This window comes from Chelon labrosus (assembly GCF_963514085.1).
Source record: "Chelon labrosus genome assembly, chromosome: 13".
NCBI classification, from domain to species: Eukaryota; Metazoa; Chordata; class Actinopteri; order Mugiliformes; family Mugilidae; genus Chelon; species Chelon labrosus.
The window spans coordinates 8029371-8057199 of NC_140346.1; positions in this window are offsets into that span (position 1 = coordinate 8029371).

Below are 27829 nucleotides of genomic sequence, written 5' to 3' on the forward strand. Positions count from 1 at the left end.
CTCAGTGAGCCGGCCATCTCCTTTCACTGTGTCCTGCTGCTTCCACCTTGTGTGTGCAGCATAAAATCAGATCATAGTTGCCCACAGAATAATATAAAAAGACCAGTAATTGACAGACTTTTTTTGTTTAAAAGGACATTAATATGTTTTCCTGCCCTAAGACGTCTGCTGCCACCACTAACTACAGGTGTTGTCAAATCAACACCTCTCCCTCTATCCATTACCAAAGGATAATGCTGTCATGGTATTGACTTTAGAACCTTTTTCTGTTTCTTGGTGGAGTTTGACGTACTTCATATTCCAGAGTAAAGTACCTCCACACAGCAGACATGTTTAGTCTTTTTGGTTCCTCTTCTCCTTCTTTGATTTTTGACAGCGAAGAAGAAAAAGATCCCTATCCTGATCCCTAGTTTGTTGTTACTGCCAGTTCTTCTCTAATATGGAGGTCTGGCCACTGTGTAATTTGTGGGGCCTTTTGCAACATGTGTAGTGAGCCTGTAGTGATCTGGCTGTAACATCACATGACAATGAAATATAATACACATTATTGAGAGTACATTTTCCAACCGTGCTTTCAGTGCAAAATACTGACAACATTTAAATTCATTCACAGCTGCCAACTGCGGTGCTGCGTGGGACAGATTTGGATTCAGGGTTGATTGACATTAATGTGCTACGATGCAACTTGTAAATAGAGTTATTAAACCGAGCTAAAATGGTTGCATTCAGCATGATTTTAATTTTCATGGTAGCGTGCACAACACGGTTAAGCTGTCTTCTGCTCTAAGGCAGGATAAATAAAATCCTTGTGATTTGGGTGGCTGAGGCGACGGGCCTCTCAGATCTACCTGTGATGCATTTGCAAGAAAAACGGATTACCTTGGTAGTTAATGAGCAGCTTTTAAGAGCAGCGTGGAACTTCAGTCTCTCTGAAGTGCATGTAGAAGATACTCTGACATGTTACCAATGGGAAGGATAGAAAGGAATGATTTGACTGGAATTCTGAGCCTTGTCAGTGCTTAAGCAATATCTTTAAAAAGGAAAATGGCGTGTTTGTATGCATGCATTCAAAAATCTACCATGTAATGTCTGTGTGGAAAAGCATGACAGCCAGTTAGTAGCTCCTAATATGTTTAAGCTGAGCTAACTCTGTAACACATCGCCTGACACCTTAAATATCCATCTCCGCAGTCTAAAAGATCTTCTCTTTTAGACTGCTCCATGAACCACTTATAAGTAAATAAATGAATAAGTACATATTGTGACATATGACCCTGGAGGAAATCATTTTAAGTTTGAACTGTTTTTAACTCGCTATCAGTCCAGTAATACTCCCTGACTAGTTTGCTCTGAGCTGTGTGTTTGGGCTTGGTTTGGCCAGTTCACCTCTAATTTCCATCACAGGCTCTGAAAACATCATCAGACGTATTTTCTGATTCATTTTCTTTGTGCAGCATTGGGAATCTTTGATGTTAAACATCTTAGCATCAGACGCATGCTGCAGCTCGTCTGTGGCTACCGGCTTTACGTGAAAGCTTTCTGCATCGACCGAGAACAATGCCTCAGCTGATGTAAACGGGGCTCCTTCTTTTGAGGCTGTTTGGCTGGAGGCTTTAACATCCCACATACTGAAGCAGAGGTATGTGATAACAGAAGAGGGAGGAAGGGATGGATGGAGACAGACAGCAGGAAGACCATGTCCGGGTTTGGAGACATGGCCGAGTGTGCGTAGCCAAACAGCCTCGGGGAGGACTTCATTGAAACCACATTTTTGTCCTCCCTCTCCTTCTTTCACCTGTTACAGCTGTCAGTTAGATGTTCTTCTCCTTATAATGCTCCCTTCCTCTTCCTGATCCCATGATCCGCTTCCCATTGCGGCGCATGGATAAAATAATTACAGGGTTCTTTTCTGAAAAGCTGATATTATTTTTGAATGTGTTCATTATAAATATTGGTGTGTATCACCATGTCACTGCAGGTGTCAGTGGCGGCTTCTATAAATGAATCAGGCTCTAATGGTAAATACTGCCTGTGCGGGAGATTATCATACATATGCCAGTTTGTCATTTCGTCTCGCCCCCCTCAAGTGGTATTTAAATCATTTCACCCAGTCTCTATCATCTTCATACACATAAATTAGAGTTCTTCAGAGGTAATAAAGGGAGCTTTAATGGTCCTGATTTCTGCCAGGTAGAAGTTACTCATCACTGTTTGCGATGTTTGCAAATATGGCCAGCTGCTAACAGCTTCTTATTGACAATAAAAAAGCGTCTTTATCTTATCCGATAAAAGATGACCATTGAATATGACAAAAGGATTGTAGTAGACAGCGTGGTCTCAGTTCGTCTTATACCACGGTGAAATTTCTCACTTAAAAGACACGGTCTGTGGTGAAGTGGTTTCTTTGAAAGCAGTTTTGCCACCCCGCAGAGGTTTGCGAAACGACTGTGGGTAATTCAAAACGATAAGGTGCGGAGAGGTGATGATCATAATTTGGCCAAACTGTGTCTTATTTTCCATTACTCTGTCCTCAGGGGTTTGTCCTGATTATTAAAAGATGCCTTTCACATCTCCTCACCTATGTCCTTTAATGACATGGCTGTACCCATGCTGCTGCATCTTGAAATAGTGCTATTTAAAGTAGTGTCAGTCTCACCAAATGAGGTAACAAAGGGTTTTCGTGTAACCTAACGATGCCTATTGATGAAATAATGACAACGTCCTGGCATTTGCAGTGTTACGACTTGTCCGTCTGTGGAGATATTCCCTTACTTAATCACAAGCCAGGCACTGTTAGTGATGCGTGATCCATCATCCAGCTTTCTGCTGCAGCAGACAGAGCTAATGTTTAACTGACTGAGAATGTCACACAGACACCACTGCTTGGATCTGTATTAAGCAACTTTCAACAGCAAACACATAGGTACTCCTTATTGATATTGGTTCAAAGAGAATGAAGCTGTGATCTTTGAGATTACCGCTGTAAATACTCTGCTTCTATACCATCACAAACAGTGTGTGTGTGTATAGGTGGGTAAGGACACACTGAACCAGAAGTAGTATTTCATATTTTGCAGTGTGTTATCTGCATGACAACACAATTTAAGATCATTGCCCATTAGAGGTCAAATAACCATAACCAACCGTACATAATTGAATTTCCCCTACAGTGGATCAATAAAGGTTTTAAGTTTTTGTGCTTCCAATCATAATCACATGTTCACAGTACACCACAACACCCTTATACATATATTTTGCAAAACGAGTTGAGCTATTAATACACCTGATAATAATCTGTGGTGGGAAAAAGCATTAAGAATCAACAGGGGCTGGCCTTTTATCTTTGCATAATGTTTAATTTATGAAGTAAAACTAGTTTATTAAGAAGAAGCACACATTAAACAGAACTAGTACACCGATCAGGCATAACATTATGACCACCTTCCTAATATTGTGTAGGTCTCCCTTATGTTTCCAAAACAGTTGTGACTCATCAGAGAATGGACAGGGACCTTCTGAGGGTGTCCTGTGGTGTCTGGCAACAGAATGTTGTTAGTGGGGGCCTTTGGGTCCTATGGGTTGAGGAGAGGGTCAGGGCCTCTGTGGATCATCCCACAGATACTTGATCATTTTGTGAATTTGGAGGCCAGGTCAACACTTTGTGCTGATTTTCATGTTTTTTGAGTAGTTCCTAACTATGGGGGTGCCTGGTCTGGTCTAGGTGGGTGCTACATGTCTAAGTAACATCCACATGAATGTCAGGTCCAAAAGTTTAACAGCAGAACATTGTGTTGTCACAAGATGGCCAATGTTATGTACTTCTCCTGTCAGTGGTCACAATGTTGTGGCTAATCGGTGTATATTTGCAAAGATGGTCAGCATGGCTGCTACAGACTGGCCGACAAAGGTTTTCTGTGAGGTTAAAAACAGATGGTGGAGGAACTCAAGGAGCCGGTTCAAACGGGAATTATTTTGGCAAGAAAAACACATTGCACTTTTTTGTTTCAGTAGAATAGATTCACAGAACGACCCTAATGTTACAGATGAGGATAGAGTCTGTTCATTTGAAAGAGTTTATCACCAACATTATTCTCAGAGGAAAATTGGATCTCATGAATGTCGTGCATTAAACAACTCCTTTGTGGTCACTCAGTTTGGTAGTATATGATGCTACATAAATTGTTATCAAATGAAATGTACCCACACTGGGAGGAGTAACACTTGGCTGATTTTCCTTTAATGGTCTCATTTGTTGAGAACAATTTAAACAAACAATCATTGTCTCCTTTTAGTAGTTATTAACTTTGTCTCATTTTCATTTCGCCTGTGGCTCTTACATTAAATAGCTGCTGTTTACAAAGACTCCTGTGAGAGCTCTGACGCCTTTCACTGTGTTTTGGAGCAGTAAATATATTTTGTGCAGTGAATCTACTATACATTCGAGCGGAGCCATAAATGCACTGCAGCGCCGCTTCATCGTCGTTTTTCATCCGGATCAGCAAACTTTAAAAATGTTACCTTCCTGTATTCTTTCTCGGGGCAACGTAAAGGCTCCATTCAGCAAAAATGTAAAGTGATAACACTGAACGTATTTTATAGCTGACAAATAAATTATATATCAGGTGGATCTGTGTGGGAAATGCATAAAACATTCATTCTTCATTTCCAATTTGTGCTCCTCTGTTCTTCTCTGTTTCAGGTAAGAGTGAGCTGTTGTACGCTGCCCTGAATATCTGTGTGTGTGAGAGATAGAGAGACTGAGTGTAGTGATGAGGAGAGCACCTTCTGACCTGTACGCTGGACTTCAAAAAAGACAGTAAGACTCCACATTCAGCCGCACTGAAAACAGCTCTATCATGTCTCCACATAGAGCTCCTGCCTTCTTTAAAACTCTTTCTGTGAGTCAGGTCACGGAGATCTGAACCTCCTTATTTTATATCTGCACTCCAGAGCTCAGAGAGTGGAGTGTGTCCTACTATATCGCCCTATGATCTGGTCATTGTTTCTAGGTGCTTTAAATTGCTGTGTGTAATACAAAATAATACACCCTACTTAAAGAGGTAGAGTTTGGCACAATGCTTCAGTTGAGCAGGTTTCTGCTGATGTGTGCAAAAGTGATAAAATTCTAGCTTCTCTCCTCCCGTCTCCAGACAAACGCTACATTTATTTTAATGACACAGTGGCTGCCTCGCCTGAGCTGATCACACACCATGGAGACACCGAGATGGAACCCTTGGGCTAGTTTCACAAGGAAATTTTTAGACTGATTTATAGTTTTGGACCTGATTAAATTTATCTCTCACATATCACTTATAGTTAGACAGTTTAAGGATTACATACAAGTCAAATACTGACTTATTTTAAATCTAAGAATTGTACTGCCCTATCCCAGACGATTTAAAATCTGTGCTCTCTCTCTTTCTATTATTATTATTATTATTATTGTTCCATATCTATCTATAGTTGTAGTAATGACTGTCAAAATAACGTTGGGGGTTGCGTAGAGTCGGATTACAAGGTGAACCAAACTCAAATTTGAGGCAACTTTTGGAGGTGACAATCAGTGGGAGTGGCATTGACACAAACATTTACCAAATGTTGACCACAAGCAAATGCTGTCCATGGCTTTTCTGCGGCTTTCTGTGATTTCATGTGTGAGCTGCCAAGAGGCTTACCTGGGCAACTAGATCCTCGAATGTCCTCTTGCAACCAAATGTCCGCTACAAAGCAATAGGCAGCAAGCGTTGCAACGTCGTCCTAGATGAAGGATGTGAGGAGATCCCTTTTGAAAAGGGTATGCCGAGGAGTACCAGCACCGTAACAATTAACATAATAACCCTGAATAGAAATACAATTGACAGAAAATCCAAATCGGGCAAAAAGAAATTACAAGTAAGCTGCCCAAAAACACAAGAAAAAGTGTGTCAAACCAAATTGCCAGTTCTCCCAAGTCATACCGTACATTACACAAAGCTTGAGCTCGCCACGAGCCAGAATGGAGGGGAACACTAAACCTTGAGAAAATCTTGGGAGCAGCACATCACGCATTATTTCATTCATACGTTTGCCCATGGGCGGCTATAAAATAAGCCTTTTGCCTACTATTACTCATATTCCGTTATTGACAGACGGTGCCCATACTCTGCGACATGGGTGGAGGACGGCTGCCAGATGCTTCACTAATGAACCCTAAAACTCTGGTTTTCGATCTACCCTTTAAAGCCCAGAACAAAATTCACTGTCCTCTGTACTGTTTTTCTTCAGCACTATTTCTGTAACATCTCTAACCTTTTCTCTGCAGTCCTCTGCCCTTTTTATGTTAGATGTTGAATATTCTTTTCACATGATTGTGCCTCCATAATTTGGTATCCTTTTTCAATATCTTTGATACTCCTGTCGACGAAAATCTGTCTTCATTAAACCTGCCCCCGATGTTTTAGAGAATCTCTCCCTCCCATAGCACTTTCATTCTTCTGTCTCTTTTGGCCACGAGTCTGCACTACCATTAGATCTATCCCCTAATGCACTCCAATGAGAAATACGCTACAGAATTAGATTAGGGATCCACTGACTGCTCTCTAATTAGACAGTCATGGCAGCTTGATGTACAGGAATGGTGCAGAGTCCATCTCATCCTCTTTGTGTGCCTCCGTGTTTGATGGCACAGACTTGGTTTGTGACAGAAATGCTGCTTTTAGCCTCAGATGAGAGTTGTTGTTTTTGTCGAGTGTGTTTTCCGATGTGCTGTTTGTCTGGGCGGACCAGCTCTCTGCCTTTTGCTGCTTCGCTGACACGTAGCCCCTATACACGAGTCTCCCCACTTGGCAGCCGTCCTGGTAACACCCATGGGAAGACATTTTCAGCTAACAAGACCAGGTCCCCATCTCTGTGAATGGGGAGGGAGCCAACTGCACATTCACTGCTCACGGGGACATGAACTGCACGTATAAAGTCAACAATCAAACCAGATTAAAACACTTGAAAGGTTCAGTGACTTTGTTTTTTCCCGGTTATACGCCACTGGAGTGTCACCCATGCGTTCAGTGACATTATCGACAGGGAGGCTTTGACTGTATATGTTACACAATGATGGCTGAAGCAAACAAATATGATTGGTTGTCTCATCAGAGAAATAACAAAAATGTTGAAAGCAGCTCAACCTTCATGTCAAGCTTCTCACCTAACACGTAGCAACAAATGTGGTATGCCACCTTGTCTTCATGTTGCTGCCTTCCATTAAAAATGTGTTGCAGCTTGTTGCTTTCTCGCTGATAGTGTGAATGCACCATAACTTCCTTTTACAGCTTAATCCACAGTGAATGTGACATTAGCATCATCCCTGTTTCCTCCCAGCAGAGCACTTGATGCTATACTAATGATATGATATAGGTACAATAAGCCAAGAAAAATTATAAGTACACTTAACACCGCGGGACTTCCGTCTGCACCTGCTCATTTCACTACATCACTGGGACTGTTATGAACCTTAACTATGTGTTTGCATCAGGGTTTACAACAGAGGGAGTGGCGGAATATGTGTCTCACAATCACCCCCTGTGGTGCTACAGGCATAGAGATTTCTGCTCAGGATTCTTCGAATAGATGTGCTTGTAATTTCTCTGAGTGAAACTTGGAAAAAAAACAGTGGAAAGACAATGCTTGGCATGGTTCTGACTGAGGCTGCATAGTAAAATCAATAGCAGCTGTGATAGCCAGTTACTACACTTTCCACAGTAGATGTGCTTATATCAGAAAAAGCAAATGTATTAATCAGTCATACCGGACATGAAGTAACTTATTTATCTCCCCGCTCCATTGTACCAAAGTCTTTGTAATGCTGGTATAGTGCCAGTGTGTGAATAGAGCAGGTCGCTGTTCGGAGAATTCACAGGGAGCGAGTTGCTGTTATGATGATGCTGACGGCATTGCATGGAGTGTAGCTTCTTTGCCCTCATATTGCTCCCCGCTCATTCATTTATATAGCCTGCATATGTCCAAATACATGTAGTATTGATCCATGCACAAGGGGTCATGATTAAGCATCAGTCCTTCCTCTCATCTCCCTGCACGCTCTGCTCAGACACCATCCCTCGCCTTGTGATTATTAACAGTAGGAGAGAATGTGTCTGACACAGACAATCTCCTGTTGTCTGTCTAATGTAACCCTGGACAGTGACAGGACCTGGCTCTCTGGATATAATCCAGAGCTCATGTGTGAAAACGACTTTAATGTGACAGAACAATTAAACTCTGAAGCATGACATTTGCTGAAGAGACTGCTCGTTTTAATGTCAGTACTACAGCGTTGACACTGAACACGGCTTTTACTGTTGTTGCCTTGATTATCCTAACCCAAAGTCTCTTCACTAGCAAAAGCTGATTATTATTTTCACACAAATAATAAACTATAAACAGTAGTGTTAGCGACAACTCTTGCTCACTTGTAATTATCGAAACAATGTTTAACACAGTCTCTTATTCTCCACAGAGCAGTTGCGTGTCAGGCTCTGGAGACATCTGAAGATATTTTTGCCTCACTAACTTTTTAAACTTGGTACATCTGCTGTTAGACATGACTGGGCTTACGATAGCCTAATATGATTATTAATCTTGTCACTTCTGCTCCATTTATCAGCTGCTGCTGTTGTCAAGTCCAACAAATTGGACTGGAACTCAAGTTTTGTTTTCTGTTAAATGACTGTCCGTTGTAATGTGGACAGAATAGTCTGTAATTTACTCCACCAGCTGTTTGTCTAACTTAGTCCCACTCTTTATAGCTTTTTAGACCAGAAAACCTGGGTTATTTTTTTATTTTTTTTGCAGCCTTACACAGCCTTTTTTAGAATCAGACAATCTAATTTTTTACCTTCTAAAACATATGACGCACAAGCACAATTATGCAAATTAAGACTGCTTCCTAAATTACAGCATTAGATTATCAGATTACATGAATGCAGACACACTCTGGGCTCAAGTTTATCGCAATAATAGTTCACTCAGGTGCTCATCAGCACTGCCTTATGTTTGTGGGTGTATGTGTGTGCATAACATCTGCTTCACAGGTCAGTGTAGAAGCACCTGGAGGGAGATTTAAATGGCTCCTTGCCAGAAATTGCCATGTTTCCGTGTGTTTGAGTGTGTGTCTTTGTGGTGCAATCCCACCACAGAGCAGGACTCATCCCCTACCGGCAGTGCATTCATGCCGCTACCACTGTTGTTGCATATTTCTACTGTGTATTTCAGTTACGATTTGCTTTGCAAAGCTCTTTTAAATTTTGGCATCTTTCACTGTTTGCATTGCAGAATGTGTATCATTTATCAGTGTGCTGCGTTCTCTTCTATTCACCTGAGGTAGAGACTTATTGGCCCTGACAGCTTCTATCAGATGCTGCTTTGATTCATTTAGAAGGTTCCCAGAGCGCAGAGCTTCATCACTCAACTGTGTAACCTTTAGTTCCTAGAAATAGTTCAGTCTCCTGGGACGTGTTTCTCTGACTGTGATTTATTTATTTATTTATTTATTTCTACACAAGGTGATATATAATTTATATCTTATAATTAAAAACCAGTCACCAAAAGAACTGGTCGGTCTTTAATGATCAACATAGAAAGCAGTAATTAGACATAGTTTGGACTGAGGACATAATTAATGTGGACTTCACAGAACGATAGGCTCCATTTGCCAGTTTGACTCTCAGACTTGAACGGTGTTATTGTGGTGTCTCAGAACCAAAGCAGTACACTTAAGTATTAGCAGCGTCTCATTCATCACAGTTGGTCTAATGTGCTTAGAAATCATCAGTGGAACATTAGAGCAATGTCAACGGCGGTCAAAGCTGCTGTTTGCTAACATGATGTATCAGTGCTGACTGCAGTGACGATGCTGTTGTTGATTCACTGGTCACATACTGCAATGAAGATCAGCTGAATGACTGGGACTGTGGAGAACTAGCTGCATGCTTCATGCTAGTGGCTCCTTCAAGTAGAGCTCAGTGGATTGATGAAGCTTCTTCTTAGACGCGTTTTCATCCAAGCTGTCAGTCCACCACCTGATTTTCATCGTCAGTCCTCTCTCACACGCTTCCACTCATAAGGGCTTCAACTGTCTAATGCCTGTGTTTGACACTTAGGAAATGGCCAGTAATAATAATATTAGCTGTCAGTCCACAGCCTGGCACTTACCTGTTTACTTCTCATTATACAGCAGCACTCCCTTCATCTTTAAAGTAATAAGAAAATTATTAAGGTCATTACTCACCGAGTCCTGCAGTATATTCACACACACACACACACACTTCTTCATATCACTCCCCCTCACTTGGGCTTTAGTTCTGGGACTACAGCAGCTGAATTAACATAATAAATTAATATCCAACATATTTATCCAGCCTGTTCAGCCTCTCAGCAACAAAGCTCCAACCAACTCTTTATCCTTAATGGGTCCCTTGATGTCGGCATTAACACGGCTGACCACTCTAAACATAACGTGATTCAGCTTGGCATTGTTTTCAAGCCAAATGAAATGTAGTATTCAGCAGATAGCAACCAGTTGTAGTTGTAGGACTGGGCACTGAAATTGCCTTTTTTGCTATATATATCCTGATTTGATTGTGTTATTTTTTTTTTATATCACCATTTCTTGCCATATGTGCTCAGGTGTAGCAGATGGCTAATGCACAGTAGGTGGTTGAAACTTTTCTGGAGGTTCAGCCAAGCTCATACACCAACTAAACTTTTGACCCACACCTGGTGTTTCTAAATTCAAAAACCTACAGATAATCTATTGATTACACTTGTCAGACACATTTAAAGTTTCCTCGCTCTTGTTAATGATATTGACTTGTATTTTGTTATTTACAGTTTGATATGCATCCCCTGCTTCATTGAATAGATATTAGATTTCTGCCGTAATTGTCACAGAGAGAGTCAGCATTGAATGAAAGTTGAGTCTAGGATATTGTAAGAACAACAAAGCTACTTTATGAAGGGGTTAGAATTAGAATTGAAGGTCACATATCGTGCCCTTTACCTGCAACATTACACAGTTCTCTGAATGAAATGACCATGTCATGCTTTACCACAAGGATAAGGCACGGCAGCACCCTTCTCAGCGCATCTAAACAACCGTTTTGAGAGTGGCCGGTCTGTGCGTTTTCCTTTAGATGACGGGGTCACTGCTCATTTTACCACACTTTGTCTTCCACCCTTGTGCTGATGTGAACAGGGGTTTGCTGTTTCATGACTACTGTTGAACCCTGGGATAAATATGCCTGCTGGAGAAAAGATATTGGAATGGCCACATATGTGAAGAACCAGAGTCAGCCCCCAGACAAGTCCAAGAATCAGGGATGTTTCAGAGTAGTAAACTTTCTTGTCCTTTTAACTTCCTGTTATACACTGATCAGGCATAACATTATGACCACCGTCCTAATATTGTGTAGGTCTCCCTTGTGCCTCCAAACCAGTTGTGACTCATCAGAGAATGGACATGGTCCTTCTGAGGGTGTCCTGTGGTGTCTGGCAACAGAATGTTGTTAGTGGGGGCCTTTGGGTCCTATGGGTTGAGGGGAGGGGCCTCTGTGGATCATCCCACAGATACTTGATCAGTTTGGGATCTAGTGAATTTGGAGGCCAGGTCAACACCTTGTGCTGTTTGTCATTTTTTTGCGTGTGCCATGTCATTGCTATGGAGTGGAGGTGCCTGGTCTGGTCTAGGTGGGTGGTACATGTCTAAATAACATCTACATGAATGCCAGGCTTAAAATTTTCCCAGCAGAACATTGGATTGTTACAAGATGGTCAATGTTATTTACTTCTCCTGTCAGTGGTTTTAATTTTATGGTTGATCGGTGTATGTCCATTAGATAAAATCATGTGGTCTTGCTGGCTCCAACAGCTATTATCATGAGATCTTCATATCTGAGCTATAAAGCTATTGTAATGAATACAGAAAAAAATCTATTCCATTCTACACTTCACCTGGCAGCATAGTGGGTGATACGTGCCTCTTGATCCGAATTAAATCAGAGATTGCATTGCAGCTATGGCACGCTAACATTTGCGATGAGGCCAGGACTCTGCTCATTCTAGCAGCGACACTCACATAAGACATAGATTGAGATATTAACCTTTATACCTACATATTGCAAAGTGTGCCCATTTGCCCCTGCAGATGGACAAAAAGGAAGATTTTTCCCTGGCCCGACACGCTTACTGTCACTAACAGCAGATCACTGGTAAGGGATATACAATTTTAACATATATGCAGGACTGAGACGGGGGTGAAATGACTTCCTTTATTCACAACAAGGCATAAAATGATCGTATAAAATGTGGAGCAGTAAAAATATGAAGACATCTACAGTCCAACCATTCTTGTATTTAATTTTCACATTCGAAAGAGTTGTTAAGAGGCAGTTCATATTTCAGGCATTCAACTAACAAACTATTCCATCAATGTTTCTGTGTATCCTGCAGCACCAGTAACACCAGTACCCTTTTAGACAAATTGTCTCTTTTAATATAACCTCAGCTGTTAGCGTAAAGTAATGCGTAACGGCCAGAACAACACTGTTTTTGTTAGTCCTTTTCTTTCATCTGCGATTTATCAGACTGCTTCTATTGATACTTCTTCTTGGGCAATGTTGTGGCCAGTTATGCGTTTTACTGACTGAAAGTGGTTAGCACTCGTGTACAGGTTTTTTTGCTGACTGTAGCTGGGACGTTGCCATTAAAAATGAACTTCACCCACTCAGCTCTTTGTCCACGGAGGCTGAGGGCTGATGTAGTGATCTGGCCTGGTCTGTGCAGCAACACCTTAGTACTTATTTTTTAGTTTCAGTGCTATGCCAGAAAGTGGAGCAAATGCACAGGACCTACATTTGCATTTGAGATGCATTGAAGTTGTAAAGAAAAGAAAAGCCAAGCCTTTTGCTTGGTTTCACACTTCACTGTGGTATATAAGTATGCCAGTATTGATCCTGACATATTGATTTATTTGTTTTATTTATTGCAATTTACAATGCAGCATCTATGGTGAATAAAATTGATGTTAACAGCCTAAATTTAATATTAAACCAAAATTAGGAAACTGCAGCAGCAAACATTGGCACAATTTTAGTTTTTTACAGTATGAAAGGGGCTTTATTTTGTAGGTTTTCTCAGGAAGTTTGCTGATCATTAAATGCACACTTCAGCTCCTTCTTCAGTTTGTTTTTCAAGGTCAAATCATAGAAAAATGCTCAGTGTCTCTTGATGTCTCCGCTTGCATGGCCTTTTTGACCCTTTCCTTGTAAGGAGAATAGCAGATAGGGACGTTAGCTCTCAAGATACGTGTTCTCTGTATTTAGAGAAGGCAATGACTCATTACCCACAGAGTAACAATCGACACGTTTGCTTGTGAATATATGTTGTCCTTGGTCTCTGTTGACCATTCAGTCTCAGTTCAGCTCTGATGACCTTTTCATTTCTTTCAAATAAAGGCAGTCTAATTTTAAAACGATACAAGATATAAAGGAATCTTTTTAGGTTAACAATTCAACGGTATGAAATACCAATCCATTATATTCAGCTAACTGTGTGTCTAAGTCTGTTCGTGCTACCTCTATTCAGTGTCTGGCTTGTGGTTTAGCAGCAGAGGGCTGGAATTAAAAACCAAAAAAAATAAACAACATAAATAAGTATGCTCAAATCCATTAGAATTGAGAACAGTGTTGAGCAAAGAAAATTGTGGGGTTTCACAGAAGACAAGATTCAGTAAGTGATAACATGACACTAAATGGCATGCTGTAATTGTCCATGGAAAGCTGCCTTTTATGGTAAGTCAGATTTGTATCACAAACAGAGAGAGAGAGAAAATAAAAGAATCATCACCACACTGCAGTACTTACGTAGTGTAGTGTTTTAGCACACTGAAACAAGCGTATGCTAATATTGAGCTTGTTTCATGACGGCTGCCATGTCTCCCAGAAACCCAGTTTCTATATAAAGTGCAGCAGCAAATATGTTAAGAGTGTTTTATAAGTGACTCGATTATCAACCTTATAAAGAATATATCGACACTTCTCAACTTCATAATGACTTGAGATGCATATCTTTAAATTTAACATAAACCATGATCCTTCCCTAACCACTGATGAGACTGGATGTGTTTTTATGGCTATGTAGGTCATACATGTGGCTCCATGAATACATCCAGCCAGTGTTTAATTATTTGGCATAATTAAGTAAACAGTTTGGGTGTGTAGAAAGGGAAACGTGGTTGAGGGGAAAGGGAAACTGATTTCTACTACAATGGCAAAGTGACAGCGGCTCTGGTGTTGACTTTAATGTCTGTACTAAAGACAATCCGGAGTGAATGATGTGACTTATGTAACACAGTTAGGCTGACATTTCTGCCCTGTTCATAACGACGACCCTCCAAGCAATCAAAGATTAATGAGCACATTAGCTCCATTTATTTTGACACTAGTCTCAGTAACCACTCTGACATTTTAGATGTCAGTGAAGACTGATAGTCTTACTTTCCTCACACAAGAGGTTCCCATGATAATAAAGACTGAAGACCATGGAGTGAATATAATGAAAACATAATTGAACAGGGGAGCAAAAAGTAAGAACAAATGACCACATTTAAGAAATACAAAGTTAGTTTTCTGTGTTACTCTAATCTACGTATTTTTTCTTTCCTTTTTTGTTGTGAGTGTGTGTGTGTTTATAATGGGCTGTCCCATGTTTCCTTTTCATGTTTTCCCATGTGATGTGTTGTAGAGTGAAATGCATAAGAGTGGCTCTTACGAGGAGCTTATCACTTGGAAAATGGCTGGTGGAAATCCGAAACAGACAGGGATTAGCTAGAAACGATGCAAAACCAAAGAGCCACAGAGGAATAGCTGGGAGACAGTTGCAGGGAAAATGTTAATGTTTCTTCTCAGTCTGGTCATCCACGTGGCCCATCTTCCTCCCTCCAGTGATAGATGGATGCATCAAGGCTTCATTACTTTCCTCAGGTTTGCAGAGGAGCTGTCTCATTTGTCACATCCATTATGCTGCTCAGCTTTGCTGCTCAGTTTGTGTTTTATGAGTAAACATTGGTTACAGGCAAAAGTAAAATGAGACTCTGGTAAACTGTTTTGATGAGAAGATGAAAAAAGTGATGGAAGATAAGAAGATGAGGAGAAAGCAGAGCTGTATGGAGTGTGAGATGATGAAACGCCATGTAATGTGCCACTCTTTTTGCCGTAAACTGTACTCGCACACAGCAGAGATTGGTTAGACCACTGTTGGTCATCTGGTTTTGTCGCCCAGTAGTTGAATACGAAGATGCTGTTGAATGTTGCTTAATTTTATTTTATTTTTTAAAGATGCAAAAGAAATATAATAAAATGACTCTATGAATAGAGATAGTAAATACTTAATAAACACTCCAAGCAGAAACCCAGCAGCTATCCTTTCTAGTCGACTTGTCAGTTAGCTGACTTTACCGCTGTGCCACGACGCGTTAAACATCATATCGACTAGTCACTGATCACGTGACAGTAACATGGATGTCTCGGAGAAGACAGGTGAGGAGCCCAGTGGCTCACTGCAACCAACTAGCAACTGTTCATCAAGTGTGTGGAAATACTTCACTAGAGATGAAGCCCATTCTACCATGACATGCAAAATATGTAAGTCAGTCCTGAAATACAACAAAGGTACTACTGCAATGCGCACTCAGCTGAAAAATCCGCCAACGCTATCAGAGGAACGGTCCGAATCCTCTCGAGAGCAGTCAGTTAACAACCAAACCCCCTGCGGTAACAGAGAGAAGGAGGCTGCGCATCAACAATTTGCTGGTGAATTTCATTAGTAAAGTTATTAGATCCTTAGCTGCAGTATATGGGAAAGGCTTCAGAGAAGTACTGTACTTTTCTCAACCCGTCTACATTATCCCTTACTAACCATACACTTATCTTACAACACGCTGTGGAGTACTATTAAATTACATTGGTGGTGCTGAGTTGCAGCCTGTTTTTATACAGACTACACATATCTGCAGTGCACAGTATGTAGCACATGAGCTGTCTGTTCTCAGCATATGTATTCAGGTCAAGAATATAGATTTCATTGTTGCAAAGCATTACTTTTTCGGTGTCGACTTGAGTCTCATCACATAACAATTGACTAATGGGGAAATGGACAATGTTTCTGAACTTCTGATGTAGCCAGTGGATATCCCAAAAGTGTATTGGACTTAGACAACCCATCCCATGAGCTGGTGTATTGTTCCATTGTTTACTGTCTGACTAGCAGCTTGGGATGTGAGAACAGAGTTAGAGTTGTGGGACGACATCAGTGACACTGTTAAATCTGGATGACATGGAGTTCTGCTCTCCACACAGATAATTTAACAGGATGCAGCCGAAGCACAATCAAGCAGGGTTCCAGACTAACTTTTATTACTTAGAGCACTGGAGCCCTTTACTGAAAATTATGGGAGCGCAAGCAGAACATTTATGGGCACGCCTTAAATCGACCAGTTTACAGGGATATGGTCAGTGGTGTCATTACTACACAAGAACCACTTATTAACAACATGTACATCATTCAATCATTCATCTCCTGTAACCGCTTGTCCTTTGAAGGGTCGCAGGGGGATGTAAATAAAGTATGTGGTCAGTTTCTACGTTAAATCTAAACATGAGGTTAGACTCTAATCGTTGGAGCATCACAACAATTGAGAGTGTTTTCACACCCATTTTTTTGTTTTAATTCAGGGAGAAATTGAAACAATATTGTTGCACTGTTGCCTTGGCTCAGACAAAGCAGTCTTACACTGCGTCCTTCCAAACAGTTTTGTGATTAGAGTGGATTTCAAGAAATAAGGGAATGATCAAAAAGAAAAGTGGAGCATCAGCAGCGAGTGTGGGCACTGGCATTTGTTGTTGTTCTGTGCTTCATGTACCAGTGTTCTGTAAATGAACAACATGTTCAGTTTGATCAAGCATCTAACTTTCCCCGAGAACACATGTCCACATTGTTCTGTAAGTCTGCTGCCAAGCTGCTAGTCGGCGGCTAGTCAGCTGGGTCGAGTTTCTCTCTGTACTTCAAACAGTGGTGGCTTGAAATGAGTGGCTCATGTTGGAGCTAATAAATGTTGAACAAGAGCTACTTTTAACTGCAACATGGAAAATTGAGAAGACGTCTGGCTAGATGGTGCTTGATGGCTGCTGAAAGGATCTGGGCCTACGGCGTACCTACAGCTGTACATGCACAACTAGCTATAAAAAATGCTTGACAATGTGAACATTTGGTCACAGTCTGGAGCTCTGTCATGGTCCATACAAGGCACATTACAAACCAAAATCGTATAAGATATATGCATATTTATTTGTAGACGTAACGATAGTGATGAGGGTGCTTGATGCTCATGAAGGCTTAAATTTTGCTACAGATGGCCAATTGCTTAGTTATTCATATTGCTTCGAGCTCTATCCAGACTGGGCGACACTGGCTAAAACTGTCTGTGTTCTGCTCACGTCAAGCGTGCCAGCAGAGACAGGCTTCTCCCTGCAGAATCAAATTAAGATGAAGACCGTACTTTGAAGTTGTCAGGAGGAGGAGGAGAGTGACACAGCTTATACACATTACAAGCTGCAAAGACACTCTGGACAGGTTTGATTTAAAGTTGGCAGTAGAGGACTTTGCTGCAATCAAAAAAGGAAAAAAAAGAAAAAAGTGTGCCTGGCTGTTATTGAAACGTGACCAGCGAGTTTCAGGTTTGTCCAGTAAAATCATTTTTTTGCAGACTAGGTATTCGGCAAGAAAATAAGCCCGTGGAAACCCTGGTGCAGAGTCCCATCATTTTTTTTTTCTTGAATGTGGTGGGAATGCATGCCTGCATGGGTGACGACTCGAATTTTCTTCATCTTTCCTGTTGCTCGTGCCCTCGAACAGTCAAGTGTACCATATTTACTCGCCTCGAATGGCAATCTTTTCATCTTAAAGGCAGCAAATAGAAATCCAGAGAAGCTGGCAGTTCATCTGGATCAGTTGAACATAGAGCCAACAGAAATTTCTTCCTCTACACTTTCACACACTTCACAGGTAGCGCTATCACCAGGTGTTCAGCTTCTGTGATGTTCATCAGCATATCCTTCACAACTGATTCTTCATTGCCATCTCTGCCTCGTTCTTTTTCTTTTTTAACTGATGTGACAGACTGGCTAATTGACTCCGCAAGTCATTTGAACTTACGTAACATATCAAACACTGCCTGGTGTTGATTCATTCCTGCAGCATTCTTCTGATTTTACCGTTATAAACCTGATGTTTTTTTTTTAAAGCAAATTTAATTATTCTCACTGCAAAAGAGCCATTGTAGTGTCTGTGGCTTTTTATGAGGTTTGATGAATAAAAGGAGTGAAGAACAACGAAAGAGAAGATGTATTGCTTGTGAGCAAACGGAAGATGCTGACAGGGCAGCCCTGTTCTGCTTTCAGTTATTGGAGTCGATAACAACTAGATCAGTCAGCAGAAGAAAGTCAATGAGCTCAACCAGACCTCCATTCAGTAATAATCAACACTGATTTATATTAATACGGAGGGTCTTGGATTCAGGGTCATCTGCAGTTAATAATCTGCTCGACTCGGATTGTGCTTTCTTATCGTTTGAATTGAGTCTGTAAACAACCTGGTGTCACGGGTTATGAAGAGGAGCATTTAAAGATTCGAGAACCTGAAGCAGCGGGCTCTGTGTTATCATCATGTGCGCTGCATGGCACTCTTCAAACGTCTAAATGGAAAACACTTTTATGTCGAGGGCTCGCCTGCACCTAACATGTGCAAAGTACCTTTCACATTCATTGATCTTCTTTAAAATCACCACCACATCCTGGATCGCTGTCCGCTCCCACTGTCCTGGCTGCCTCTTTAGTCCAGTAATTAGGTTAAACAAGGGGGTAAAGCATGCTTTTACAGTTTAAGTCAGAAAACTGCACAGACAGTCAATCCGTTCAATACAGTGAGCTGATCAAGGCCTTTAATGGCTGAATACTGCAGCATAAGTACAGAGAGCAATTGAGGTTGAAGCATTGCGTGAAAACACTTCTGAAAACTATTTAAACGTGTCTCCACCTGAATGCTTACATTTGATCCGAGGGTGTTGATGTGGGGCAGTGGGATGTCTCACAGCAGTCGCTGACCCGCGGCAGCGTAGACCTCTCAAGTCCCGTTTAATTAGCTTTAAGCAGTTCTCCTGCACAACCGCTCTTTGTGTAGCCACATTTGACATTATAAAGTTCAGCGTAGCAATAACACATAATGGCCGGCAATTTTGGATAATTGGGACCTTTTATGGTTTGAGCTTTCGGGGTGGTGCAGGATGACTGACAAATGTGTAGAGTACAGAGAGAGACTCGTGAAAGTCAGAAAAAAATATTTAAAATTGACTGCACCAGAATCATTTAGTGGATCAGCGTGATCAGGGAGACTTTATCTGATATTATCACTGTCTCGCCGCCTTCTCTGCTTTCCACTTCCTCTATCAGTCTCGCCTGTCTTCTGACATTTGTGTTTAGGAGGTCTCAGCTCACACCTAATGATTGACAGCAGCGATATCATCCGTCTGCAGAGGCGAGTGAAGTACTGTTTGTTTCCTTTTTGGAGAGACAGTGCCGTCATTTAAAAGCTCAGTCTCATGCTGATGGCCTCAAAGTTAATATTTTGTTCCGTTCAGTGACTAAATCTGAATTTGTCTTCAATAAGAGTCTTAAGAAACAGTAATTTGGTACTTTCATTTGATTCTACTTTGTTTCTTGGCTTCTCTTCTTATGTGGTTCTTTCATCCATCCATCCATCATTAATCCATCCATCCATCATTAATCCATCCATCATTAATCCTGCAGCAGCATGACTATCAGTTAGCATTTGGAGAGTTGTGTTGTTCACTGTTTGATCTCGTCTTCTCATCTTCCTCCTCCTGGCTTGTCTGCACATCAAAGCTTCTGGCTGCGAGTCCTGCCTGCTCTCAGAGACCTCAAGCCTGTGCAGTGGATGAATTCATTCACTTCTCTGCCCCTCATGCATTCTGCATTTGAGCTTTATCTTGACCAGACACGGACATGGGCTGGATAGGGGTTCGTCTCACTCAGAGTACACTTGTGCCAGACGAGCTGCCTGTTACACCATCACACGAGTCGACCGCAAACTCTGATGTGTTATGTTGTGAGAACACAGAGACGCTTCCACCATATGACTTAATATCCCATCTGACTACCCTGCAGGCTCCCTCTGGCCATTCTCTCTAATTACGCATTACTCTAGCCTGAAAGAGAATGTGGCAAAACACATCAGAGAGCTTGTGCTTAAAATAAGATGTGCGACAAATGCCTGGAAAGAAACTGAGAGCCATTAAAAGCAATGCAATGGTCATCTGATTTACTTCAGCCTATTTTAACTTGCAGTACAACACTCATTGTTATTAAAAAAAAAAAGAAAAAGAAAAGAAAGATGGCTACTTCAAAATTCAAATCTAATTTATATACAGACTGAAGAGCACCATGCTGCTGCATATTTGAATGAACAAATAATGGTTCTGAAATCCTAATCTTCCTCCCATTACCCAATACAATCATTTTTTTTATTTTTTATTATTTAATTCAGACACTGAGAAAACATGCACAATATCCCAAAGGGTGCTTTTGCTTTACATTAGCGAACAGCCTGCTGCTATTTTATTCTGAATATTAAACATTTAGTCATGTCATTCAGAGAAAATATTCCTTGACTTCTTAATTCCGCTCCTGCCAGTGGCGAGATGTGGGCGGAACTGAGGGAGCAGAGAAGTGTAACAGTATAAATAATGACTTCCACACAGACCAGCTCGGCTTGTGTGCAAGAGGGCAGCAAGAGGGCAGGTTCTTTTGTTTACTCTGACATCGAAAAATCAGTTTCGGGTAAAGGACGAGGCAAACATCATAATGTTGGAGACTGACTGTTTTCTTTGTTCCTGTTTCAAGTGATGTGTTTCACATACAACATGATTGTACTGTGATGTTACAAGAGCAACTGCCATGAGCTTTTTAAGCAGTCTGCTCTGATTAAACATTAAAACCACTGACAGGAGAAGTGAATAACATTGACCATCTTGTGACAATTCAGTGTTCTGCTGGGAAACTTTTGGACCTGGCATTCATGTGAATGTTACTTAGACATGTAGAACCCACCTAGACCAGACCAGGCACCCCCACCCCATAGCAATGACACTCCTTGATGGCAGCAGCCATCCACAACATTCTGTTGCCAGACACCACAGGACACCCTCAGAAGGACCATGTCCATTCTCTGGTGAGTCACAACTGTTTTGGAGGCACAAGGGAGACCTACACAATATTAGGAAGGTGGTCATAATGTTATGACTGATAGGCATATTGTATAGGTGTTATAATCAAACCCTTGAATTTGGATATTTTATTTTTATTGTCTATCTCCAAATAAAATGGCAAAGTGGAACAATGACCCACTGTCACGATGTCTCAGGGTTTCTCATACAATGTCTCATTGGTCTCATAACGAATTGGAAATATTTTTTCACATTACAGACACTGTTGTGCTTTCATTATTCTTCCAATTGCTCCCGAAAGCATACCTCCCTCCCTGCCCTCGGCAGAGCCACATCCGGACTGTCTACACACACTGGTCGCTCACCTCTCCTGTACTGAATTTAACTTGACAGAGAAAATGGCATGGTCAACTCACGTAGGATGTGAAATTTTTGTGTTGTTCACTAATAAAAATAGACGTCACCGCCACTTTTTCAAACCCGATGTTTGTGCTCCTGATGTTTTAGACCATGGAGATTTACAATTATTTAGAGAGCTGTTGAAACCCCAGAGGAAGCAACTCGGATGTTACGTGAACTTTATCAGAGCTAGCTGGTAAAGTTTGATTGAAAGTTAACCGTTTTCTCTAAATTCGTTTTATTATTCGCTGATACTTTATTTAATCTTACATACATTTGGCCATAGAATACCACGTCTCAACAGTATTTTAAAAACCGACTGATACAAAACTCATGCCCTTATTTTATGTGTCATATACTGTATAAATAGTTCTTAATAGTTGGGATAGCATTGACCCAGTGACCCATATCACTGATGTGGTCCCTACTACCGAAAAACTATCTAAAACACCTCTTTAATAATGCAGTAGTGCTACTGTCTAGTTATCTAGTTGACAGGAAATGGCATACTGAAATGGATGTGACGTATCTTCCTGAGCACAGGAGATTTTTAACATAAATTTCTCCTAATCTTGCATTTGTCGCCAGTTCTGGGCATTTTCTCTGTAACTATGTCCTTCAAGTGTTATTACCAGAAGGAAGGTCCACACTCACTTATCTTTGCTGTCTGATACTCACCCGAGTCGGTGCACTCTGGCTCCACCCCAAGCTCCACTAAAGCCATTAGCTTCCAGCCATTTGATTAAATGTGGCCATTGATTCCCACAGGAAATGAGTCAAGTACAGCATCACCTGATCAGGGCTGTCGGGTCCCTAATGGAGAGTGAGCGGCGGTGGAGAGAGGGATTGTGGGAGGTAGGAGTTCACATGAACAATGGAGGGATGAGAGGTGGGAGGAGAAGAAACAGCTTAATGTGAAATACACTCACAGTGAGAGACATCTAGCTCCCTATTGTTCCTGACTCACTGGCAGCCCGAGGGCTTCACATATTGTTGCTCTAGCAATGAAGAGTGAAAATGTTTAAACATAAAGGCTTCTGATTTTACATTTGCCATCTCCACAAAGGGTGCTGAAAAAATCCATAAACCTAAAGCTATTTCTGCTTAAATTTACATTCTGCATATGCTTTTTCTCCTCTGCATTCACTGTTGGAAATGACATCTGATGTTTTATAGTCAAATTAAATACAGTTTCTCTCCTACCATACTCAACATTCATTCATTCATTCATTTTCTGTAGCCTGTGTCCTCTGGAGGGTCGCAGGGGCTTTGGAGTCTTTCCCAGCTATCACTGGGCGAGAGGCGGGGTACACCCTGGACAGGTTGCCAGTCTATCGCAGGGCTAACACAGAGAGACAGACAACCATTCACACTCACAACTATGGCCAATTTAGAACCACCAATGAACCTAACAAGCATGTCTGTGGACAGTGGGAGGAAATCATCCAAATCATGTTGATCCCTAATGAAAGAAAGGGGCTGTCCCTCACTTTTTGTGAATTGCTGCCAGCAAAACAGTGACCAGCCACAGCTAGACTTGTAGCTAGGTCCACCAAAGGTTCACTCTCCACATGATGTATGTCGTCAGGGCCTGTTGTTTTAATAGTATGTGTCATGCTGCAGAGTGTCAGGAGAGACTCCAAGAGTGGATGTGACCCACAAAGAGGTTAAGAGAGACACAGCAGGCAGGTGGCCAGGAGAGAACAACATAACAAAATCCTCTGCCAAGGTTACACACCTACACGTACAACACGCACACACATGCACACACACACACACACACACACACACTGCCATGTTGCCAAAGGTTACTCATCTGGCTGGCATAAAGATTCCAACCACTAAACCAGCTAACTTCCATCAACAGCCTGTAGCCATGGCCAAGGACAAGTAGCAGCCTGCCACAGTGGGAGAGGCCAGGATGAAAGCAGTGTGGGAACACAGGGCCATAATCTGTCCCAGAGGTGAAATGCAAGACTGGCACAGGAAGTGACGGTTGTTTAAAGTCAGCCTGGCACTGTAGAGTTGACAACAGCTGGGAAGCTGGCTAGATGTGGGAGAAAGAGAGAAACATGATGATTTCTTTTTTTCGCCATATACTGCATGGCTTAATAGTGAAGTCTTTGATGGGCTTTTATATAGATGTTTACATTTTCTAGAGAAGGCTTTAACTATTGTGTTACTGAGTAGGCATTTTACCTGTGCTGTATTATGATCGTTTAAGTAACTGCTTCTGTCTGTTGTCACTGTGTCCCTTTGCATGGTGTCTGGATGACATTCAGAGACATCAGTTTAAGAGTTTCAGTCGTGTGAGATTTCGTCTGAGTAGTTGAGAATTCTGCTGCATGAAAACATGAGTTTGTTGGCACCAGACACAGATACAGATACAGACCTGTTTCTGGAACTACACACGTATCATTAGGCTTCTGCATAAAAAAAGTACTCTAATTAACTCAATGGTACATTTTTCCCAGCATGGCTTTGCCGCTTTCTGTGAGACATTTTATTTTCCTTCTCCTCCAACATCTCTGTCATGCTTATAGCCACATTGTTACTTAGTGTAAAGATGGCTGTTGTTGTGGTCCAGCAGAGAGGCGTATCTAGCTAATCAATACCAATCACTGGTATTCTGCCAGCACTGTAGATTGAAATGGAGAATGAAAACCAAAAAGAGTGTTGTTAAAAAAAAAAAGAGACCCTCGGCTATTGCAGATCAAGGTCAGTATACCATGTAATGAGGAACTGTACAGTAGCTGCACATGAAATTTGAGTATTATGTGCATTATTTGTTTTCCAATTAATGTAACGTGTCATAACCTCTGGTTGTATTTGTCTTTTCTGTAACATATAAAGACCATGGTTGAATTAGCCACTTGCATTTGTAGATGAGAGCAGAATATGCACACAGAGCAGTATGTGATGTCAAAAAGCCTCTAGTGTCAACCCTGCTCAACATTTATCTTATTGTAACTCATCACCCTGCTTAGAGGGCGCGCTTGACCCTTGTGGCTCTAATTTATCTCTTCCTCTAAACAGTTTAAAGCCAATGAGCTTAAACCGATCGACTGTGCTGTGGCTGACGGCCGGATTGGGTTTAACACACAAATATTCTGTTTCCTGAGTTTGAGGACACAGGACACAGAGCCACTCAAACTCAAACACAGAGAAGGAAGATTACCTCCATCCCCACGGCGGTCCAGCTTTTAAATGCACACTGAACACTGACCCACTTATAGACACAGATTTTTACCAAATTTAACATTTTAAAAATGTTTTTAAAAAAAATGCACAGATGCATGTTTTAATTTAAACACTTGATGAATGATTTGGGAATGGATTTATTTGTGTGTATTAATTGTGACTGTGTCTATTTTAGCTACTTTATGCCCTTTTAAATTTTAAAAGTGAATGAAGTGAATTGAATTGATGTGAACAGAATTGAGTTCAATTGCGCAGTTTTGAATTTTACTTTGCAGGTAAAAGTAGTGTTGGGTGGGTGAATGGGTCATTTGGGATCATTTTAGTATATTTTCTAGCTGGTTTGAAACAAAACCAAAGTGCATTTACTCTTCCCAAGATAGTGTGTGTGCTTCTCTTTCTGTCCTTAGCTGCTCAGTTCGAGTCGCCATTTCTTGAAGTACATAAAGAAACTCAACTTCCGCAAGCTAGCAATCTAAAGTTTTGACTACAGGACAGTACCAGGACATTCGTTAAGGAGAATAAGTTACTAAATGTTGATCAGCAGTTACTTTAACTTTTAAATCACTCCAAGACGGAGGATGGAGGAGACAGCCGAGTAGATGGTTTTAACCCTTTATGAGGCACTCATTGAAATACTTGGAAATTCTGAATTTTAACCGTAGAGTCTTATTGTAGGTCATAAGAAAACTTTTTTTCCTTTTGTGAAATTTTTCAAATGTTTCAAATTTCATGAAGAAAATCAAGATTAATGAATTTACCGTACATGGTTCCTTTTCCTTAAGTGGTAAACAAATGTAAACATGTATTTAGACCATTAGAACATTGTCAACATACACATTATCACATTAGACAACATTAGGCCACTTCTTCGTGGTACCTAACAAAGCAGTTATGCTCAGCGTTTGTGCAGAGGTGGACCTTGCAGACCACATTTGACCCTGATTTGACTGGAGAATGTTGCCTTGATTTTGGTTGATTGGCTGGGTGAAACCACATGCTCCTCGACCTCATTAAGAGGTACAGGGATAAAATTTCAATTGTGTGCGGCTACACACATACGTACCTACAGCGTAGAAGTGACATGCCACCACAAAGCTCAAGAAACTGATGAGAAGTGTTGCGAGATACAGCTGATGCTTTTCAGCCCAAAATCTGTCCGAAACACAGCACAAAAGCCACCCAAAATATTAGATCAGTATTTTGTTTAGTAATTTTACCACCCAGATTGCTTACACGAGTGTGGCCTATCATAAAAAGCAAAGTAGGCAAAGCATAGAAATGATCCAGCAACAAACTGCTGCAGCCAACCACCATGACTACTCTGGTAATACTAATCTGGGTACTACGAAGCCACTTGATGGTGTCATGTAGCCCACTGACAAGGCAGTGGATCTTCTCTACTCTTTTGTAAAGAAAAATTCCACTGATCAGGCGTAACATTATGACCACCTTCCTAATATTGTGCACGTCTCCCTTGTGCCTCCAAAACAGTTGTGACTCATCAGAGAATGGACATGGGCCTTCTGAGGGTGTCCTGTGGTGTCTGGCAACAGAATGTTGTTTGTGGAGACATTTGGGTCCTATGAGTTGAGGGGAGGGGCCTCTGTGGATCATCCCACAGATACTGCATCCTGCTGGGGATGGCTGCTGCCATCTAGGTTGGTGGTACATGTCTAAGTAACATCCACATGAATGCCAGGTCCAAATGTTTCCCAGCAGAACACTGAATTGTCACAAGATGGTCAATGTTATTTACTTCGAGATGTGGTTCTTGTGCTGTGGTGACAGTAATCCTCCTGAACATATATCCATTTGAACTTGAAACATGGACAACTTCAGTTTCATTAATTATCAGTAATTCTGTTAAAATGGGGCAAAATGTGACTATTAACACTGCATGTCTATTTAATTCCTGCACCTAAAACTTCTGCTTGTGCTCTTTAGATTTTCTGCTCAGGGTCACAGGGCAAAGTTAGTCTGGACATAGTGAAGAAGGATGAGCAACCAGCATTTGAGTTTAAAGATCAAAGTCATGAGGATTGACTGGTGATTTGAATTTGAAAGGTAACCAGAATCATACCTTAACATGTCTACTGCTCATCCACAGCATATCAGTATTAACCGTTTAATTATTTATTGCCTGTACGATGTTTTGTATTTTCCTTTCAGTTGTGGAAGTTATATGAGACAAAGAGAGACAGATATCCAGTGTTGTTGCTTTTCTCTTCATGTTGATAAAAGTTGTCCTTTTTCTCTCCTTGGGAATAAATGGTTTATAGAAACTGCCAAAAGTGTTTTCTTTTTCGACTAATTTACATTTCAGACTCTTTTGGGATTCTCGAAGCATTAAATAGAGGTGGGGAGTGCTGGAGAAATGTGTGTGTGCGCTTCACATGCTTCAGGTTATTGTCTTTTCCACAAAGAGACTCCATAGTTTGGTCACATAAAAGCTTTTGCTATCTATTCATCTTCAGTTTGACTTTAGCTTTTGAATGTTGAATGAAAGTTTGTCCGCGGATACTGTCAATTCTCAGCTCTCACAACCGAGTATCCTTAGTGTGACTGGGGTGAAAAGGCTTTTTATCTACCATATGCATCCACTAGCGTTCAGCAGCCCTGGCACCGTAATGTATAAACTGTGAGTGCTTTGTTGAGCGGTGACAGATTTCAGCAGATAGACCTAGCAGATTAGTTGACACTCAGATAATCACTCTAAATTGTGTAATTTAAAGAAAAGCAACTGTTTGCGCGAACGCTTTATTTTACTAGATTTGTATGCATCATTGATGTATTCATTAGGCAGACTTATGCATGTCTGATTTGTCTTCTCCTGGGGAAATGTTAAATCATATTTCCCCGTCCTAGATAAACTAATCTGCTCTTTAGTGGAGACTAATTAAATCTGAT